Below are 10,610 nucleotides of genomic sequence, written 5' to 3' on the forward strand. Positions count from 1 at the left end.
ATCCTCATACACACAGATCAGAGGAACTTGAACCCCTTCCATATCAAAGCAACTTCCACAAAGGCCTTCAAAATTCGTTCTTCTTTCCAAGACCTAATGAAGTTGGAGAACTTTAGGGGATGAGAAAAGATAGATTCCTGCCAAAGCACCCCACTCCCTGGATTTTTAAGAGATCGGAACATTTGAAGCTGGTAGTTCTGCAACTAAATATGGGATAAAATGGGATATTTTATCCCACATAAAAACACTGCCTTCACATTCATTTTTCTTCAGGTCCCTAGTTTGAGAAGGATTAGGGCTGGGAGAGGTGAGGAAGGCAAAAAAAAAAAATCTGAAAGGGAAACAACTGCTAAAAGACAATGCAATGACATTTGAAAAAACGGAAAACTGATTTATCCCAAAATATCATTGTGTCTTTGGAATGACACAAGAACAAATACATTTATGAGTTATTACCTAGCATGATTCTGGATTTCCAAGGAGTAGAATCAGCACTTTAATACGTTGTATGACTCACGAAAGAACAGTTCCAGGTCCCAACTGCAGAACAATGGTGACAACAAGATCAGCAGCTGATGGCTCTGGCACTCCATCTAAGCTGTTCTGGTGCAAATTCCACACAAAGATCAGATCAGATCGGCCTGTGGCTGAGGGTAAACCTTAGATCATGACAAGCTCTTCTCTGTTGAGTATTTAATGGGAATCATGTAGGAACAAGTAGGAAGGGCTCTTTAGTGGCTAAAGAAATGCATGGGATTCTAGGATGAGATGTTAAGAGTGCAGTATTCAGTTGTGATCTTGGTCTATCTGGAGCTGAATACTATGAAGTTTATGGCAAGAGAATTTTCCAGTCATTCAGGCTCATGTTGGCACAAAGAATATACTGAAGGTCTCGTGAGGACTCTAGATTGCCTGCTGTCTCTTCTCTCAAGGGTAGCTACTGGTACAAGTCTTCATCTGAACACTGCATATCCTACAGAGCTCACTGTTAAGTCAATCCTTAATAATCATTCTTTCCTCATCTTAGTTTTAAACCTAGTCCAGCAACCACTTCCCACATTAAGTCTCATGCATTTGCCGAAACCTTCATCAGACTTTCTCTTAATATTACAAACCCTGAATAGATCACCAAAACCCCTTTTAGGCCCCAGCTGTCCTGAATGCTGCCCAATGCTAGCCTCACCTCAAGTTGTCCTGACTGAAACATAAACATCCATTGGCCCTTCTTGGAACCAGCCCTTATTCTTGCCCTGTAGGCAAGGCAAAGCAGAACAATAAATCTTAATCCCAGCCCAAATCCTGTGCTTGGCTCTGGTGGCAAGACACCAAGCAGCTCTGTTTAGGGTCCCCTTGCCTGTGCCAAGCTTCAAAGCAGCCTTATGACTCTGCTCTCACTAAAAGGTAAGAATTAGGAATAAAATTACTCAACAAGATGCATTCACAGACACATCCCAAAGGGTATACAGTCACATCCTATGAACTACCACCATTTTGAGACCATCGGGCTTTAGCAGACCACAGTTTAGACTAGCATTAGGAGGTAGTAATAAACAGCTTCTACTGCAATTACCAGAAGGCTTGCAGACATAATGAGGCTGTTGTGGCAAAGACCCAGTGGCTCCTGCTGAGCTTGCAGGGAGGCCTATTTCAGTGTTAAGTGAACTCCAGGGTTCAGATTGGATTTATACTTCTTTTTCCAAAATATAAGCATCAAAGTTTCAGTCAGTCTCCTGCATGTAGGTTTCCAAAAGTCAGCTGTGACTGCATGCCAGAAGGCTCCTCCAAGCCGTGATTACTTTCAGGGACACAGTATCTCAGCAGCCTTCGATTAAAGCTAGGATTATAGATAGGAAGTAACTGGGAGATCCTTTTGATGATGAATCCCAGAAATTTGCACAAGTGGACAACAACTGTTGCAGCTAGGGCTCCTGGGCTTGTGCTTTATTTGCTGCTGAGCCTGCAACAGCAAACTATCTCGAACACTGGAGGTATAGCTTGGGTTAGGTTTTGCTTTTGGAAAAGTAGTATGGGCCATGACCAGTTCTTATTGTGCCCTCAAGGTCTGCCCAAGTAGACCAAGAAAACAGCAGCATTCAAGGGTGTTATTTAGAAAACACAGGGTCTCAGCAGTTATAATGTGGTGTCAGGGTTTGCAAGAAAAATGAGGAGAACGTGAGTTGCTCTAATATACGAAAAGACTTCCATGGGTAATATAAAGAACTACATTCAGCAGGATCCTACAGCTTGCTGTAACTTCACTGACACCATGCTATGACAGAGCCTAGGCCTAGGAAAGCATCGGACAACTTTTGTCTCCCCTGACCAAGTAACAAAGTACTGGCAGTAGGTTGACCATAGCTGCTGGTTGTTCTGTGCACAGTTCTGAAGCATTGCTGTACCAGGGTGCTGAGATCACAGTCAAAGGTTTTTCTAGTACCTTGTACCCAGCTGGCACCAGAATGTTTTATATTTACTGTCTAAACTTAAGCCAATCAATAGCTTGGCCTTCTCAACCCATTTCACCCCAAACTAAAACATTGTTTCTTTTTCCGGTGTTACATTTTTCTTAGAATTCAGGGGTAAGAAGTGTCCTTAAATCTATCCCATCCCAAAGGTAACCTAAATTTAGCCATATATTAAGAATTTCCACTGGCAGTTTTCCTAAACTAGAACCTCCTTGCGCAGCTACTTACCCTTCATTCTTAACTTGTGTCTCATTTCATTCCCATGAACAAGATGATACTGAAGCTAATCCTGTCAACACCAGCCTTCATCCATTCCTGAGGACTGGGCAAACTTCAGCCTCAGCATTTCTTGCCCCAACCCTCACTGTACTTGTAAGTAACTCTACAACAACAACAAAAGGTAGTGCATCCACACTTTCCATTCATTACTGTATACTATGCTCTTCAAACACTTCCTGCCTAAATTCTGGATAACCCTAAAGCTGACGTAGCATGCTGGGCTGTTCCCCTCAGCTTGTCTCACAGCAGCACTGTTATCTTGGCAGGCTTAGAGTCAATGATACAAATAAAGGGGCTTATAAGAAGGATGGGGACAGACTTTTTAGTAGGGCCTGTTGCAATAAGACAGGTGGTAATGGTTTTAAAACCTCATAAAAAGAGGATAGATTTAGACTAGATATAAAGAAATTTTTGTGAGAGTAGTGAAACACTGGACCAGGTTGCCCAGAGTGGTGGTAGATGCCCCATCCCTGGAAACATTCAAGGCAAGGTTGTACGGGGCTCTGAGCAACCTCATCGCGTTGAAGATGTTCCTGCTCATTGCAGGGGAGTTGGACTAGATGACTTTTAAGGGTTTCTTCCAAACTATTCTATGATGACTATATGAAATATACTCCCTCTTGCCATCTAACCGGACAATCAAGGCATTCTCTGCTTCTGCCACCAGTTAGTCCATTATAAACAGGTGATCTTTACAGTTTTAACAAGCTTTTATTTGTCCTTGCATGGATCCTGACCATAATCTTTTATTTCCAGTGAGGCAGGCTTTGCTTTACTGATGGAGTCTGATAACAGCAGCCATACGCACTGCAAGCCTTCCAGGATCCTGAAACATGCCATACTCTCCACCCTTCTGGTCCTGGGCTCTTATCCTTATGTGAAATATCTCTGCATATCAGAAACCAATTACATCCCCGACTGTAGTTCTGCCCCTGTAAGCAACGGTTAGTTAGTGTTAATGCTGAATTCTAGCACGACCACACACAGAAGAGGACGGGCAGGTAGAGACTAACACATTAAGGATAGAGTTAGGATTGTGTTTACATGGCACAGAAATGCTAGCAGTACTGTGAAGTTCTTACAAGGTCCTGACGTTACAAACAGGAGCATGTGACAGAAGTTCTCTTAGTTCAAGAGAATGAAGGGTTGAGTAGGAAACAGTTATCCTAGAGACTTCACTATTAAGGCAGGAGCTAGCAGAATACCCTTTCCTACCAAGCTCATTCCAGGGTAGAGATGGAGACTGCTTCCTCCTCTACTTCTGCGTTACCCTCCCTCTTTGCTATCGGAGCATAGAAGTCCTCAGCATGGCCTGCAATGAATTTAAAAGGAGAGAAGATCTCATTACCATTTTGCTGCCTGTTAAAAGAGTGAGATAATCTAGCTGTGGTGAAAAATAAATAGCTGTATGCAATTATAAGAATGGCCAGACATCTCATTTTATGTCAGGCAAGACTATTGCCTAATAGGAAGACAATGCAATCCTGCTGTTGCCTTGCTCAGATGAGAGACAGCCTTGAGCTAATTAGCTTCCATTATAGCTAGGCATGAAATTGCCAGCTTCAAGATAGCTGTCTGATCAGTGATGTGCTCTCTGCTTCTTCTCATCACATAAAAGCTAGTGTAACCAGCTTCTTCACTACTCAAACAAAGTGCAAGCTGCTCACTAATGACCACCAGCATACCAAGGGAAATCTAAGAGAAAACAAGAGAGGGCTCCCAAATCTCAGACACGCCTGTGCTCTGAAGCTTTGGTTCCTGTTAGGACATCTTCCTACTTCTGCTTACAGCTCACCGGTGTGAGAGGATTCTTTGAAACCAAGAGCCTGCAACCCACAGCATTCTGCAGCCAAACTTTCTCATCAGGCTCTGGTACTTTACTAGCCAAAGCAGGCATTGCTGGGGACTTCAGGAAGAGCCAGCAAGCCTGAGAAAGAACGTGCAACCCGGGGTGTTACAGGAGACAGAATGTTTTCATAACATCTGTGGTGAGATTGTATAAAGCAATAGACAAACTGCCAATACCTGGAAGCACTCAAAAGGCAACTCTGGCAACCTAGTTGATTGTTTTATAAACAATTGGTTTCAAACTGATCCTGAAATTAATGGGAATGGCAGCAGAGTCTCTTAAGGATAAAGGTGCTGTGGTTTCTGTATGAAACCTGCTGACTACTTGCACAACAGCAGCTGTACACCACAGTGCTCCTGCTCAGCCATGGGAGTCAGGCCTGCTCCTCTCCCACCACCACCGAGAGCTGGAATACAGCTGCCTGCTGCCTTGCCTGTCTCATGGTCCCTGTTTCCTGAAAGCAACTCTTCCAGAAAAATCCACCTCCTATGTCCCCCTCCAAGGCTGGCTGCAGCTTGTCCCACTGCCCTTCACGGCCAGACCGCAGCTTGGATTTTCCTCAGCACGCCAACCTACCTGGCCACGACACCCAGCTCCTTGGGGCAGGGGCTGACTCCTGGTGCTGCCCTGTGGGGGTCTGTTCCTGAGGCTCCTCCGGGCACATATCCCTCACAGGTGGGACCTGCCCCTGCACCCTGCTCCCGCCACATCCACGGTGCCTTGCAGAACAGGCAAGCGGGGCCTTGGCACTGCCACGCTCGTTCTTCACTGCCTTGAGGAGGCAAGTGGCTCCCAAACACGCCGACTCCGTCGCCAGACAGCTCCTGCTTGCCTTACAGCTGGCGATGGACCCAGGGTGGTGGTCTCGCCGTTACCTTACGCGCTGGCTAAACTAGGTTTCCAGCAAGAACACAAGTTACAGCTAAACCCCTTTCTAAACAGTTGTTCAGACTCACTGGGGCAAACGGCTGCAGCTAAATGTCTGGGTGTGTATCCCTACCACCTTTCCACCCTGCTCATTGTGGGGCCTGCCCTCCATGCCAGCTCCCCCCTTGTCAGGGCAAACCCCCTGCCACCTCCCTCTCCCTCGCCTCCAGGCCAGGGGCCACGGGTCCCTCTTCCTCCCCCAGCCACCCCCCACCTTCCGGAAGCTTCCACACTGCCCCAGCCCGGCTTCCGCACCACCTCGCTTCTACAGGCTCATACGGACCTGATGCTGGTGCATTTCCACTTAAAACCAAAACAAGACAAAAAAACCCAAAACCAAACACCTCAAACAAAAACCCCAAACCCCGTAAGTCTGTATCAATGAAATACTGTTGTTGGCATGTTCAGCCGTACAAGTTGCTGGGATGTCGCTTTTCAGAGTCACTGAAGTACAGTCGCACTATTGGCTTACAAGACAGTTGCGCCACTCATTAATTTCACACACTGCTTGGAGAAGTAGGGCAATTAAAAATAAAACACCACCAAAAACCCAAACAGTATCAGGCCACAATTTTTGTGCATTTACATTTCTGCCATGATATTGAAGTATCTCCTCTTTTAGGCTTGATTTCACCATGGAGTTCACTTTCCTCTCCCCTTCCCCAGCTGAGCAAACATCCCATTAATCATTTGCAGCAGGAACAATGTGTGGTAGTCAGATAAACAGTGCCACAGGCAGCTGGGATTGCCTCAGGTGGGATTTCACATCAGGCTGGCGTTTTCCAGCTATTTTTTCCATGGTTTTAACATCTTAACACCTCATTCTTCCAAACTCCATGCATCAGCTACACAGTGTACAGTTTTAAATATAACTTCCCCAAGCAGAAGTTGCATCTGCCCTTGTTTATTTAATAGCCTTTGACAGACTTCTTTCCCCCCCCATCATCTTACCTAAACCCTCTTTGAATATATATGTTAGCAGCAGCGGCAGCATTTCAGTGTCTCCACTGGTCTCTCCCTGGCCTCACAGGACACAAAGGGGAACATTAACTTTCCACTTGGCAGCAACGTGAAAGCAGTGACACACCTGCTTCAATGCAGGCTCTGAAGTCGAAGGTCCTTCGGAATTGTACTCTGTTCCCAGCTGACAAAGAGTGCATTAGTTTTGAGGAAAGGGCACCCACTGATTTCTGCTTATGCCTGGCTGAGTTCTGCAGCTCTGAGGAACTGCCCAGACATCTAAAGAAGCCACTCCAAAATATGAAGTGCTCAGGTGTTGGTCTCTTTTGTCAAGTGACAGGACAAGAGGAAACAGCCTCATGTTGCACTAGGGGAGGTTTAGATTGGATATTAGGGAAAATTTCTTCACTGAAAGGGTGGGCGAGCATTGGAACAGGCTGCACAGGGAGGTGATGGAATCATCATCCCTGGAGGTGTTTAAAAAGACACATAGATGTGGCACTTAGGGACAGAGCTCAGTGATGGATTTGGAAGTACTAGGTTTACAGTTGGACTCAATGAGCTTAAAGGACTTCTCTAACCTAAATAATTTTAAGATTCTAAGTGGTGCGCCAAAGTGGACCTGGTTTGCACATTTGTTACAGACACCTTTGCTTGAAAGGGAAGTAGCAGGGACCCCCTAATCTAATTTCACCCAGCCCAGGGGTAACAGTGTTATCTTGGACAGTTTATTATTTTTTATTTTCCCTTCAACCCCCAGATCTTAAGAAATGCAGAGATTCCCTCAGATACAGCCAACACTTTTGACTATTCACATGGAAAAATAAAAATAAAAATTTACCCATCTCTCCAGTCTATCCCACCTCAGAAAACCAATACACGTTGTTGTTAGATCGCATATTTAGAATATGGTTTTATAATCCTGTTTTGTCCAATTCCAGGTCTTTTACGTAATGTTTACAACCACTAAGAAAGCAGAAGAAACCACTCCATCAAAAGTTATCCAACTATTTTCAGTCCCATTTAAGCAGGAAGAAAAAAAGCCCATAAACAAAACACACTTTGTTTTATATGAACCTACACCCTCTAGGGAAAAATTGTTTTGTGAAAAGAATTCCCAACCAGTGCTAACCGGAGTTAGTTACAACATAGTATTCAAAGGACAACTTCTTTACAAATACTTAAGAACATCGTGAAACAACCTCTGCCAAAATTAAAGGTCTGCTCTCTGATGTGTTGTTGTTCCAGACTGTCTGCAGACATCACTGTATGAGTTACACTATTCTGACATCATTTTGCAAGTTCAGTGCCCACAGCACATGCCTGTACTATAACATGGTCTTGACAGGACCTCACATTTCCACCCTAGTAAATCCTAAATGGTTTCCAGAAGTGCTATGTAGAAAATACCCAGGAAGCATGCTGGGTAAGCAATTCAGATGATCACATGCTCTGGGATTCTTGCTGTCTCTGAAGAACTTCCATATGTCCAGTCTGTAACTCTAAGCAGAGCAAAAAGAAGAAAAATTTAGTCTGACACACTTTCCTCTGATCTCCAGCACTGTCACAACCATTGTTTCAGAGTTAGTTACCTGATGCCAGGGCAGCCAGATCCAGAAAGAACTGCAGACCAAGAACTTCCAAGGAAACTGCTTGGAAAAGAAGAGACAACATGTAGAAGGTTTAAGGTTATGAACAGCAAGTAATACTGGCAAGAGTCAGATGATAGACAAGGTCTGCCATGATGGTGACATACTGAGAATCTGGGATCCTGGGTGAAGTCTAGATCTGATACAGGTCTGGAGCAGCAGCATGATGGCCTCACATAGGTGTAAACCAATAGTTCCTAACCTGGTCAACACTCCCAGAACAAACAGCAGTATCAAGATAACTCCTGAGCTGCTGCTGTAGCTCAAAGCAACATAGCAAAGGAATGGGAGTTACCAACATCTGGAACCTACAGGAGGGAAGGGAAATGCCCTCTAGCTTCCTAGAGATGGGGCCTGTTGTGATTACAGAAGTAGGTTTCTGTATTTTCTGCTTAAGTCTGGATTGTGGCGGACAGACTGGTCACCTCATGATGCTATTTATCAGTGAGAGAAGGACAGGAAAGAAGACACCAGAGAGAAATTTAATTCAAGTGTGTGCAAATACCATCCTTGGGGGCTAAAGCAGGATTTTCCCTCTCAGATCCCACATCTTAGAGCATCCACATACTTATTGGAGCCTTATCCTTCTTAAAGATATATATCTATTTATTATTTTATCCATGATATATTCAATATATAATAAATATATAATATAATAAATAATATTATATTTATATAAAAATATAATCCAGGGATAATATTTTTGCCTGGAGAACTGAGAATGTATTTTCTCCAGATACAGAGCATCCAATATTCCCTTAATCCCTCCCCACAAAAGCCAAACAGCACAAGTACACCCCAGCCAATTGTATTATTAAGAGCTTAGAAGACAGAAACCAGAAAATTAATACCTGAGAAGAATGTATGGCTAGGGTTACACTGCCTACATAGAAAGTAACTCCCCATGTTTGGCAGAAGAAATTCTTGCCACAAGGCAAAAAATGGTGTGTGCTCTACCAACGCATGCCTGCTAGAAACTGTTTATAAATGGCTAAAGCATACTTAGTAGCTTTACTAGCAACATTTTACTAATAGCTTTTGTTCACTAATAGCACCGTTTTTGCTAAGGACCTTTTGCCAGCTTACAAGTATCTGAAGACTTCCACGGCAGTAGATTTTACGCTGGCAAGTTTTCAGTATCAACCTGGTTTAAAATGTCATTCAGAAATCCTGGCTGCTAACCGAGGTTTATTCTTTGTAATAAAAGGCCAAGGCTAGAGCCAAGAGTCTCAGAGGCTAACGGGTTAGAGCCAGACCATGAATAATTGAGGGTATTTTCTCCATTTATGGCATTGAGTGGCAGCAACTGGCTGTGAAAAAGCATTTGTGGGAATCCCAGGGTCATCTGGCTTTTCACCAATGAGCCCCTGTGGCTGTTGTTCCTCACCTTCCCCAACCAAGTCACACAGTCTGATGACACCATTTGCAGCCTGCCTTGCAGACAGAAATCAGATGTTTTCTGAAGTCGACCAAATTCAGCCTCAATTCGTAAGCAAAGCCAGCAGGGACCAGCCACACCACCACATGTGGGAGAGTTACAGAGGAAAGAACAACTCTCACACATTACATTTGAGTATGCGCCATGCAGAAACCATCACAAGAAAACAAGATGCACTGCAACCTACAGGCTTGCCCCTACCCACTCTAATGCAATTCCTCTTACCTTTGCAGAAGGAAAAAACAGCTCGTGGAAAGGATCGTGGCAGCTTTGACTTCCCTGTGATCACACGGAATGAGGAACGTCACCAGTTCATTACTAGGGGCCTTGCTTAAGGCCACAGGGAGGTCACAGCTATGTTCTTGCAATATTAATTATTGGCCTGGGACAGCTATGTAACAGCTTATTGGTTATGCACAAAATGCTTCCATGTGCTGAGCTACTGCAGAGGCTGGCGCCGTGGGTTATGCTAGACAAACACTGAAGCTCCCAAGATGTCTGAGTGCTATTCTGATTTCTAGTTCCAGTGGCAAACTTTTACTCTGGAGATGATCTGGGATCCTGGCCCAAGAAGCAGCAGCAGGTTCCTTGTTCTCAGAACATCCGAGTACTTTCTTCCTGGAATCCTTTCTAGATCAGGTTTATAAGCACCAAATGCCCCTTGCTTCCTCCCAAGCTGACCACACAAAGGAAAGGAGGATGGAGGAAAACAGGAAAAGGATGGGGATGAGGAAAGGAGCAGAAGGAGAGGCTCCTCATACTGTCTTGAACTTCCAGAGCTACTTAGGGCAGAAACCCAACAAACAGGCAAACCCCAGATACAGTGGTGGAAGACATGCAACAAAATAACAGTGCGCTGCTCCCAAGAAATGGAAGGGAAAATTATCCCTAAAAATGCCAAGCACGCAGCACAAATCATTTACGAGGAGAATACATTTGTAATTACAAGTTATTGTAGCTACCCTGCTGCCAGGAGTAACAAGGAACAGAAGGAAGCGATCAATGTCATCATCTCATTCCCCAGGGACTAGCCGATAATGCGG

General features: G+C 44.4%; 1 long non-coding RNA gene across 1 annotated transcript; it reads right to left on the reverse strand.

Annotated features, from left to right (window-relative positions):
- Nucleotides 1-5,892: 5,892 nt before the first annotated feature.
- On the reverse strand, nucleotides 5,893-8,741 carry LOC129736456 (uncharacterized). Its single transcript, XR_008733077.1, has 2 exons — nucleotides 8,073-8,741; nucleotides 5,893-7,982 (listed from the first exon to the last, which is right to left on the reverse strand). It is a non-coding gene; the product is annotated as an uncharacterized LOC129736456 (long non-coding RNA).
- Nucleotides 8,742-10,610: the final 1,869 nt, after the last annotated feature.

This window comes from Falco cherrug, chromosome 7, assembly GCF_023634085.1.
Source record: "Falco cherrug isolate bFalChe1 chromosome 7, bFalChe1.pri, whole genome shotgun sequence".
Lineage (NCBI taxonomy): Eukaryota > Metazoa > Chordata > Aves > Falconiformes > Falconidae > Falco > Falco cherrug.